The 12097-nt window shown below is 39.8% G+C and overlaps 1 protein-coding gene across 4 annotated transcripts in view; it reads right to left on the bottom strand.

Moving 5' to 3' along the window:
- LOC120088513 (uncharacterized) overlaps positions 1-12097 on the bottom strand; it is a 39681-nt gene that overhangs the window by 750 nt on the left and 26834 nt on the right. The window lies entirely within an intron of this gene.

Below are 12097 nucleotides of genomic sequence, written 5' to 3'. Positions count from 1 at the left end.
AATTCAATTATATCGAAAAACTAAGCCTCTCTCATGTTGGCAAGGGGAAAATGATGCATAAAGTAATCTTAAGCTCTACGAATTGACCATAATAAAGACGTTGGAAAAGACGATACTCTCCAAGTTATCAAACCATGCTTCTTACATGGTGCATTTTATCCCAGTACTCCTTTATAGTTAACATCCCTAGTCTCCTTAAGTTGACCACAAAAGAAAGTAAACAACAAAAAGACATGTATAATACACCAGAATTAAACATCTACGTTCCCAAATATAAAAGAGAGGAAATCACCAATCAACCCAAAAAAAATCAGCTGATAGGTTACGGACTTGTGATTAGTTTAATTACATCAATATTTCAACATTTTTCCTCCCTTGTAGGCTCAGAAATTTGTAGAATGTCCAAGTGAAAATCAATATTAATTAGAGAGAAAATGACCTTATAGGAGTTCGAACACAAGATCTCATGCTTAAAATCATAATCATGTTAAATCACCAATCAACCCAAAAGCTTAAGTACATAGATAATGTTAGATTTAATTATATCCGCAAATGCCATGACTTCACAATGTCATGGTATAAAGAAAATGTTCAACAATTATTCCCCCATGGTATTTAATCTATCATAAAACAAATTTAAAGCATCCAAAAATTTTGTCGCATTGCAACAAAATGCAGGCTGATTTCTAACCACCGCTTGGTAGTCTTTGAACCCTTTTGTAGAGCATGGAGTCGAGGAAAGTCAAGGAAAATAAATTCATCTTCACAATGTAGAATAGGCAAAGCGTAGTAGATTATCTCATCAATGATAAATCTAGTCCAAAAAAAGCTTCCACGTATGACTTTACCATTCTTTTGTCCTGTGTTATGTGGCCTTTAAGACCAAGTTCATATCTTCTTTCAGCGCTCTTCCCAAGACTCGCTGGTTTTCTTTGTTCTCTGTTTTCAACATAAGCTGGTTTTTGGTAAAGATGTTTGAAGCAATGTTTTCCAAATTGTTTGTTGTCTGTCTCTTCCATTCAAAGCCAAGCTTTTTTGGATCAATGCTTCCCTCCGAAAAGAAATCTTTAGGACAAATTTTAGTCATATCATTTTGAGTCAAGATCAAAGCTTCGAGCTTCCCAAAGGTGTTCCCTCTCAAAAACTTTCGAGGGTTATTCTTTCCAAGAAATTTGTAACAATTGAGAGGCTTTTTTGTAGCTTTATGCTTTAATTTCTCTTCTTATATCTTGTGTATTTTTTGCTTCTTTCTTTTGTCTCCCTCAGTCTACTATACTCTACTTTTTATTTTATCTTGTACTTTTTTCTTCCTTAGTGTCAAGTGTTGTTTCCTTTTAAGAAAAAATAAAATAAAAAACTAGATCTACCTAGTAACTTTTTTCTTTAAGGCCCCAATTATACATACATATAAACGTAAAGGTAAGAAAGGGACTTTACCAAAGGAAAGTTAGTGGAGTTTGTTATTCTTGTGGGGACCACGGGAATTGAAGGGTTTATGTAGGGTTCTTGCCTAGAGGGGAGGGGGTGTGAATTGTGATCAAGCTTTGGCTTGTAGGAGATGATTTCCAACCCTCTAGAGAGTGGTGATAGCTAGGTTCCCTTTGAGTATTTTCTTTCCCTGTTGCTTGTCTTACTGTGTCTTTCCCTTGAAGTTCTTAAATTATATTACCAGAGTACTACTCTGATTCTGGGGATTGTGCTTGTTAGAAGTGTTTGTTGGCAGGTGAGTTAGATTCCTAACAAATTGGTATCAAAGTTGCAAACACCCTGGGAGAACAAGTGAAACAAAAAAAGATGAAAGAGAAAATCGAAGACAGCACGAAAAGCATTTTCAAATTGAAGGAATAAGGGCATGGATCACATCGCGGCAACAATGCAGAGTAAATCAATGGGCCGATAAGGATGGATCGATGGTTACATCAAGTTCATAAAAACCATTGAAGGATAAAGATTGAGAAGGCCAAAGCTCTCGGATCAGAAATGTTGGTGGAGGTGTAGACCGGAGCAAATATAAAAGGTTGGAGATGCTGATTTTTTCGAAAGGAAATCCGGATGCATGAATTGTCAGAGATGAAGATCAAGGTATTTGTAATAGCATTTGTGCCAAAGCATGGTCAATTGGTTCCGTCGAACACATAATCGTAAACAAATACCTACCTGGGAAGCCTTGAAATAGAGGTTAATCGAGCACGTTCGACCAAATCAAGAAGGTTTGCTTCACTCTCGGCTTCTTCAAATTAAGCAAGAAACTCAAAGCGTACTCGGCTCCTCTACCTTGAACAGCCAAGGAAGTTCTTGAAGAGAGGTTCTTAAATGGACTATCACGGGAGATCAAGGCAGAGGTAGTTAGTCATAACCCGGTGGGTTTGGATGCTTGCATGAAAGAGGCCCAATCCATAAGTGATCGAAATATCTCCCTAAAATTAGCACTAGAAGATATGGGCTCAGGATGACCGGTGGCCCAATCCAACTCGAGTAAACAAATCGTCCAGAGTGGGTCAAAGAATCAGGGTCAAGGCCAGGGTGAAACGACCCTAAAGAATGTCTTGCAGCATGATAAAGGAGGGATTCAAAAAAAAAAAAAAAAAAAAGCATCACTACGAAAATTATTAGACACTAAAATATAAGACGAACGCGAAAAGGGACTTTGCTTCCGTCGTGATGAAAGGTACTTTCACGGTCATCATTGCAAGGCAAAGGAAAAACATGAGTTGAATTCATTGATAGTTCACAATGAAGAAGACGAGTTAGAAGGGGTTGCGGAAGCTAAAGAAGACCAAGAAGTTAAGGCTACCAAGGTTGCAAATAACGTGGAAATTGCTTTGCGATTCATTCTTGGATTCTCCGCAAAAGGAACAATGAAATTGAAAGGATTAGTTGCGGAAAAGGAAGTTGTGATGATTAACTATGGTGCAACCCATAACTTTATACATCAGAAGTTGGTGGATGATTTATAGTTACCGGTGGTGCACACATCCAATTATGGCGTAGTAGTGAGCAATGGGATGGTCATTCATGGTAAAGAAATACAGAAATTCATGGCAGTCGTTTTATCTGAGTTGGCAATGACTGAGGTCTTCTTACCATTGGAGTTGGGACGTGTTGATGTTATCTTTGGAATAATCTAGCTCTGTAATATGGAATAGATGGTAGTCCACTGGCGAAGTCTAACCATGACCTTTGTGGACGGTCAGCATAAAATCACCTTGAAAGCGGATCCATCCTTGACGACTATCATGGTATCCTTGAAATCATTTGAATATGCTCTTGAATGTCTTGCAAGTTGCAAGATAACCAATTGTGTGCCAATATGGGATAAAATGTATTTTAGCTCAAAAGAGAATCCATTATGTGGGTCATTGGATCTCTGAACAGAGGGTAGCCAATGGAAATAAAGCGCAAACAATGTTGGAGTGGCCAATTCAAAAGAATTTGTCTAAACTCCGTGGATTTCTTGGCCTTAATGGTTATTATTGAAGATTTGTGGTGGACTATGGGTCGGCAGCAACTCCTTTTTTTAAAAAAGGAAACGATTCATTGTATTAATAAATAGAGAGGAGCGAAAGTTTTAAGTACAAGAGAGTTATACAAAGAGCAAAGCAAGAATACAAGTGCTTGTAAAAGGATCAGGAGATGCACCCGGACGTCTCAACTAGGTTGACACTCCCTTAGCACCCTCATCATCTCCAATTCTAACCCATAACTAGGAGATAAGAGAACAAGATTACAAAAAGAGGACAAAGCCTAAAGAGACAACAAAAGTGAAAAACTAAGGATAAAGCCAAAACAGTGGCCTAAAAATAATGGAAATATATAAAAAGTTCAATAAGTGTTGCTGAATTCTGGAAATTTGGAGAAGTTTAGTGTTGTCCGATAAGAGGGGTTGAGATAAAGGCCTCCCAATTGAGGTTGAAGTCTGAAAGGCTGTAGGCACGGAAAGGGTCGGAAAGGAGGCACCAAGAGGAGGCTTGACGACGGGCGGCTTCAAGGCGGTCTTGGCAACTAGTGGCTTGTTATGGAAAATTCTTTGATTTCTTTCAAACCAAAGGTCTGCCAATAAGGCTTTTACAGCATTACACCATAACAAATGGATGGATTTGTCAGAGATGGGGCCAACAAGGAGCTGAAACACGTTACTTTTGAAATCATTGCACAAGGTCCATGGAAGATTGAAAAAACACAGTAGCTTATTCCAGCACCAATTTGAGTAAGGGCATGTAAAGAAAAGGTGAAGGGAGTCCTCACTATGATGTAGGCAGAGTGGGCAAACTGTGGGGGAAAGGGAAGATGCTGGTTGCTTTTTCTGAAGGACTTCAGCTACATTCAATTGACCAAAAAGCATAATCCAGATGTTGACTCTTCTTGGGCTTTTTGTTTTCCAAATAGCCGAGAAGATGGGCTTTTCCAAAGGGGAGAATGGTGTTAGGTGGCTTTTGAGGGATTTAACGGTGTATTGGCCATTGGTTGAGATGGACCACACTTTTTTATCAAAAGAGAGAGAAGGGCTTCTACTTATAATTTTTCTCAACAAGTCTTGGAAGGCCAACACTTCTTCATCTTTAAGCGATCTTTGGAAAGTAATGGACCACAAAGCTATGTTTTTGTCTCAATGATCGGCAATTGAGCCATTGGGGAGCATGGTGATTCTGAATAAGCTAGGAACAAGGATGCTGAAGGGGGAATGTCCTTCCCAAGTGTCTAACCAGAAAGCAATATGACTGTCATTACCAAGTTTGAAAGTGGCCAAGGATTCTACCTTCAGCCATGTCTTTGAGATGCTGACCCATGGACTTTTCAGACTTCTACCTCCTTTCCCTGTCGTATGCCAATCAAAAGCATCCATACCATGAATGCTTCTAACAACTTTGCCCCAAAGAGAGTTTTCCTCATTGAAAAATCTCCACCCCCATTTAGCAAGGAGTGCAATGTTCATAGCTTTGAGCCCCCCAAGACCTAGACCACCATCTACTAAAGGTTTTTGAACCAATTCCCATTTGACCAAGTGATTATGCTTGCTGCCCTTATTGCCTTCCCAAAAAAAACTTCGTATTAACCTTTCCATTTTAGTTGCTACCCCTTCGAGCATAAGGAAGATAGCCAAATAGTGGGTTGGGAGGTTTGAAAGGACTGAGGTACAAAGAGTGGCTCTTCCACCCCTAGATAGATTGAATCTTCTCCATTTGTCGAGTTTACCTTGTATTTTATCTAGGACCGGCTGCCAAAAGGAGGCTCTTTTGGGTAACCCCCTAGAGGCAACCCTAGATAATGGAAGGGGAGATAGTCAGCCGAAACATTTAAAGAAGCTGCTGTAGTATAGAGCTCGCTATCATCCACATTAATGCCATAGAGTGCTGATTTATCCCAATTTACCTTCTGCCCTGAACACCATTCAAATAGCTCCACTGTATGCTTAAGTTTTGACAGCATAGTGCTGTCATGTTTGCAAAACAATAAGGTATCATCCGTAAAATGGAGTATGGAAACTTGGACTTGCTCTTTGCCTACTAAAAACCATTCAATGATGCCGGATTGGTTGAGTTTGGAGATTAATGCACTCAAAACTTCGCTGACTAGAAGATAAAGAAAAGGGGAGAGAGGATCACTTTGTCTAAGCCCTCTTGAAGCGGCCACTCTTCCCCTTGGTCTCCCGTTAATGAAGACCGAGTAAAGTGGGTTTTTAACACATCCCAAGATCCATTCTATCCATTTCTGATTGAAGTTCTTGGCCCAAAGCACTTTTTCTAGAAAATCCCAATCAACTCGGTCAAAAGCTTTCTCCATATCAAGTTTAAGTATCCAACCCTTCTTCTTTTTTGCTCTATACTCTTCCACTACTTCATTGGCTATAAGTATGGGATCCAAAATTTGTCTTCCTTCTATGAAAGCACATTGGGATGGAGCAATGATGTCGAACATAACCCCTTTTAGTCTCTCGGCTAACACCTTAACAATGACTTTGTAGATTAATGAGGTTAAACTAATGGGTCTATAATCACTTACCTTGATTGCTACTTTCTTCTTTTGAATTAAGCAAATGAAATTCTCTCTTATACACGCATTGATCTTGCCATTCTTGTAGAAGTCATTAAAGGTATCTTGGAAGCTTGTCTTGAGAATAGGCCAAAACTTTAGCAAAAATTCAGTGATGAAGCCATCGGGGCCTGGGGCTTTGCTTTTGCCAAGGGTTTTTATAGCTGAGAGGATTTCTGTGGCTGAAAATTATTTTGCAGGAGAAGATTCTGATTCGAGTTCACACAAGGCCAATCTAGATTTAAAGGGAGGTGCCTCTGCCCTGGAGATTTTAGGTAAAGGTTGCTGTAAAAGTTGAGTATTAGGTTTTCAATTTCTGCACTCGACTTTGTTGGGATCCCTTGTTCATCAACTAACTCATTTATAAAATTTCTCCTCTTTTTTGCTGCTAAGAATCTGTGAAAAAAGCTTGTGTTCTCATCTCCCTGCTTAAACCAGTTTAGTTTACTCTTCTGCAATAGATTAATTTCTTCCAACCTATATAAGGCCATTAGTTCTGATTTTGAAGAAGACCAAGCTGCATAATCAGTGATAGACAGTGGGGAATTCTCAGCAAGTGTACCCCATTTTTCTATTTCTGCTAGCAACCTCTCCACTTTCTGTTTTAACTCTTCCTTATTGCTGAGATGCTACTGTTTTACTGCTGTTTTCACATCTTTCAGTTTCTGATTTAATGCAAAACCAGTCCAACCATGTGTTTTGCTGTCAAGCCATGCTTTCTCTATAATTTGGATGCAATCTTTGTTGAGTAGCCAACTATTGCAAAACCTGAACGGTGAAGGACCCCAACTAAATGATCCAGCTTCTAATAAAATTGGGTAGTGGTCTGAAAAAAACCGGACTTGTCTATTGGTTCTAGAATTTTCAAATAACTCATCCCAACCTTTTGATATGAAGAAGCGGTCTAATAAGGATCTTGAAACAGTGATGCCTTCCCTTGACCATGTAAACTTCCCATTACTCAACCGGATTTCTATGAGTTTTGCTTGCTCAATGAACTTATTAAATTTTTCTCATGCCTCTAGTGCTTCTACCCAAGGGAAATCTTTCGTGTGCCCATCTTGTGATATTAAAATCGCCACCCATACACCATGCGTCTTCACAATAAGCTACCAAGGACAGAAGTTCTTCCCACACAAATTTTCTTTCTTTGTAATCGATTAGCCCATATACATTAGTGACTCAACAAGTCTTTTTACAATTAGTGTTGCATTTAATTGAGAGAGGGTAACCGCCTTTAAGGGTTTCTATTACTGAAATTAGACTTATATCCCACATTGTTAACAGACCACCCGAAGCACCAAAAGATTCAACGAATTCCCAATCAACATCTTTAGAACTCCATAAAGATTTAATGAAACTTGCATCAAAAATTTCCTTCTTGGATTCTTGAATTAACACAATTGAAGGGTTAATTTTCTTTAAGAATCGTTTAAGGGCCAATCTTTTATTAATGTCTTTGAGACCTCTGGTGTTCTAGGATACAATCTTCATCTTTTCGAGAACAATTATCAATGCCAACCAAAGGTTAGTCCAATAATAAGCTGCATTCAGTGACTCTCCTTAACTCTATTACTTCATAAAGATACCTTCAAATGGACAGAACAAGCCACAGATGCCTTAATTCTCGAACAAGTGATAGTAACTCTTTCGATTTCGGCTCTCCCTAATTTTAACTTAACTCTTTGTGATTGAAATAGATGCTTCAGGTTTTGGGTTGGAAGCAGTCCTTATGCAAGAACAAATCGCTTATTTCAGTCAAAAACTTTCCACGAGGGCTCAAGGTAAATCCACCTACAAACAGGAGTTGATGGTTGTGATATTATCAGTACAAAAGTGGAGACATTACCTGTTGGGATGAAAATTCATTGTGGTATCTGACCAAAAAGCTGTGAAATTCTTGCTTGAACAGTGGGAAGTGCAGCCATAGTTCCAAAGGTGGTTAACCAAAGTTATTAGGATGTGATTTTGAGATTCTTTACTAGCCTGGTTTGAATAACAAGGCCATGAACGCGCTCTCTCGAATGCCACCCTCTGTTGAATTGTTAACAATAGTGGCACCATCCCTGATTGATGTTGATAAGGTGCAGCAAGAAGTAATAGAAGATGTTGACCTTCAGAAGATCAGACAGAAGGTGGAACAAGATCCTCTAAGTGTGACCAAAGTTTTCTTTGAACAGGGAATCTTGCTGTACGAAGGCAAGTTAGTGTTGGTTAAAACTTCCTCATTTATTTCTACTTTATTGAATACCTTCCATGATTCAGTTTTGGGAGGCCATTCAGGATTTTTGGTATTTATAAACGTATGTCTGGAGAACTATATTGAATGACATGAAAGAAGATGTTAAATGACATATATCAGAATATTTAATCTACCAGAGGAACAAAAATGAATCTGTAGCACCTGCTAGATTGTTGCAACCATTGTCTATCCCAGATAGGGTGTGGGAGGATATCTCTATGGAATTTGTGGAGGGATTTCCGAAGTCAAAGGGATTTAATTCTTTCATGATAGCAGTAGATCGACTAAGTAATACGGGCACTTTATTCCCCCAAGTCACCCTTACACAGCAAAGGGAGTTGCGGAAAATTTCATTAGAGAGATTGTAAGGTTGCATGGGTTTTCGAAATCCATTGTTTCAAACAAGGATAAAATTTTTGTTAGAAGCTTCTAGATTGATTTGTTTGTTGTTTACAACACGGTTCTTAAATGCAGTACATCCTTCCACCCTTAAACGGATGGCCAACAGAGAGGGCAAACAGTTGTGTGGAGGCTTATCTTCTATGCTTTTATAACGAGCAACTAAGACAATGGAGCAAATGGGTTCTGTGGGTGGAATACCGGTATAACACTATTTTTCATACATTGATTAATACAACTCCATTCAATGTATTGTATGTTAAGAAGAATAGGGGTTAATTGGGTAATTAGGTAATATTCTAGGTTATCTTGATTCTTGGAGAAAATTCTCCTTTTATCTCCTTTAGGCTATGGTCGTCCAGCTCCAGCTTTAATCTCTTTTGGACATCCAAAAACTTCGAAAGATACATTGAATCAACAGTTGATTGAGAGAGATAGAGCCTTGGTTGTCTTAAAAGAACATTTATTAGTGGCTCAACAGAGAATGAAGAAATTTGCAGACCAACATCAAAGAGAGAAGACTTTTGAGGTCGAAGATGATGTGTTCCTTAAACTTCAACAGCACAGACAAAGGACACTAACTCAGCGTAGGTATGAGAAGTTTGCTCCTTGATCTTTTGGCCCTTATAAGGTGCTGGAATGAGTGGGGGAATTGGCATATAAGCTGGCGTTACCTGCAGATGCCATGATACACAATTTCATGTATCACATCTTAAGAAGTGCATGAGGGCTACTACTAGAGTGCAAGATCACCCACCAGACCTTTCAGATAACTTTGAACTGCAGATGGAGCTTGAAACTAGTACTTTGGGATAATGAGATGGTGAAAGAAGAATGGCTAGTGAAGTGGCTACACCAACCTGAGAGTTGGGCTACTTAGGAGATAGTGGATTGGCTAAAGCAACCATTCTCTTCATTTGACCTTGAGGAAGAGGTAAATGTAGAGGTCGGGGTATTGTGAGGCCCCCAATTATACATACATATAAACATAGGGGTAAGAAAGGGATTTTACCAAAGAATAGTTAAGGTTTTGACTTTAGATTGGGGAGAAGGGATATTCGTCTAGAGCTTTAATCCGGTGAAGCGTTTTTCCCGCAAGTCATATTTTAGGATTTTAGTTGATCCCTCTCCTGTTGACAGGTCGATCTTTGATGTTTTATGGAGGATTAAGATTCCAAAGAAAGTTAGGTTATTTGCCTATCAGGTTCTATTTGGCCATGTGAACATGATGGATAAGGTTTTGAGGAAGATGTCCTTGTTATTGGGTTCTTTTTGTTGCATCCTTTCTCGGAAGGTGGAGGAAAACCTGGATCACCTTCTCTGGAGTGTCAGTATCACATCCCCTCCCAAGTTTACCTCTTTAACCCAAAAGGAGGCGTGAGGACAACAGATATCACTCTTGCATGACATCTATTGCCCAACTCTACTAGCTCGTTTTAAACAAATAAACTTACAGCGGATATTCAAGAAAACAACTAGAAGCTTAACTCACTTTGGAAACCAGTTTATACACATTTAATAAACTTTACAACATTAGTCCCATCCCAACTACAAACTTAATCTAGCAATATTCTAAGCAAACCTCGACTTTTCGTAGCAATCTAGACTCTTCTGCTACCTGTAAGGAAGACATTAGAGAAAAACGTGAGCCTTTAAGCCCAGTGAGTGGTAACAGTTGAACAAGTCTCTTTCAACTTATAAACATATAAGCAAATCACAACCCGAGGTACTACGCGAACCTCCATCTTGAACATATCTGTTCTCAACCCTACCTACACACACGGTAGATAGTTAAAATGATTACTCATTACAACTACTTATTTCCCTATGTGCACATAGATCTCCCTCTTATAGGCTCAGAAGCTAGGCCTGTCGGCCCTCTGATCATCCCATGCAAGGTTCCTTCCACAGGCTTAGGAACTAGGCCTCATGGCCCCTTGACCATCCCGTGAGTTTCTGTCTCGGGCTCAAGAGCTAGGTCCGTTGACCCCCTAACCATCCCTGCCACGTGTTCTCTTCATGGTTCTGACCATTCGTTCATAATACTAGCATATAATTTAAAATATGCTAAAAGACTTAAAATGAGAACCACTCACCGTGATTTGTTGGAACCTTTCTCTCTTCCGAAGTTCCTTGGTTTCCCCTGACTTCCTTTTTGAACCCTATTTCAGATTCATTTTGAAGCTCAAATTTCTCATCGTTTCAGACCTTATTTCGAGACACTTCCTTCAACAAATATGTTTAGAAATGTCTTAACTTACCTTAAAATTTGGCCTTCAAATTCCAACGCAAGAGTTCTGGGTCTCAAGATTTCTCCACCTGGCCCGGTTGTCCCCTATGCTGTGAACACCTCTCGATTTCCTTCAATTTTGATAGCCCTCCACTTAGAATTTCCTTATAGCAGCCCTCATACAGAAACTACATTCAATTTATGAGATTTTGACTCAAGAATCACCTGATTTGTACGAGTAGTTTGGGAGAACTCCTCGTTTGAACTTGGTGTTGCAGTCTGCCCATAAAGCCTGAACAATAATTACACCTTCTGTCTTTGACCAACGCAAGGGTTTTTACTATCAACGCATGCCCTTTCTGATCAACGCAAGGTTTCCTCCGAACTTGCTCTCAAACACTCTTCCTAACGTCTTTTGAAGGGAATTTGTGTTGTGAGCTGAAGTGAAGCCTTGGGATGCTATTTATAGGCGTCCAAAACTCTTCCTAGCTTGACACCTCCAGCTTGTTTGCATGTCTAAGTGCCTTCTTCTCATACTGCCAACGCCAACCCTTGCCACATTAGTACTGAAGTGTCCTCACCATCTTTAACCAACGCATCTACTTCAATTTGCATATCTTCTCATGTGCCCACCTCAACTTGCATGAAATCCAAGACATCCCTTAGTTAGCCACATGTCCAGATGGGTTAGCAATTCAGCCTTGTCCTCCAAGTTTTCCTTGTCATCACATAAACTCCCTCATGGCCGCATGCTTGCTTGAACGCATGGCTTGGCCAACGCATCACCTCCCATGTGCCATACTAACCTCAATACCATCGCATACCCTTACTTGGCCGCATATCCTTTGGCGCATGCGTCCATCAAGACCAACGCATCTCCTGCATCGCATGCCACTCACATCACCAACTCCACGCCTAACTAACCTTGTCCTATGCGCCTGTGAAGTCCTTTCTAACCTCGAATGACCTTGGCACATAATCAAACTTCGCAGCATGCCTTTACTCTTCAACATCAACGCAAAGCACATCATCACCGCATGGCAAAGCTTATTAATGCATGACTAGGGCTCTTCAACACATAGCTAGTCTCGGCCACCACACTCTTGGCCAACAACTCTATGCGTCCAACATATCTCTCATGCCCCGCCTAGTCATATGCGTCCAACTAGCTTCTCAAGGCCAACACATAGTCCAAA

The sequence above is a fragment of the Benincasa hispida genome, chromosome 10 (genome assembly GCF_027475165.1).
Source record: "Benincasa hispida cultivar pf3 chromosome 10, pf3_genome.v1.1, whole genome shotgun sequence".
Taxonomy (NCBI): Eukaryota; Viridiplantae; Streptophyta; class Magnoliopsida; order Cucurbitales; family Cucurbitaceae; genus Benincasa; species Benincasa hispida.
The sequence above is the reverse complement of the archived record's forward strand: the minus strand, read 5'-3'. Positions and strand labels throughout refer to the sequence as shown.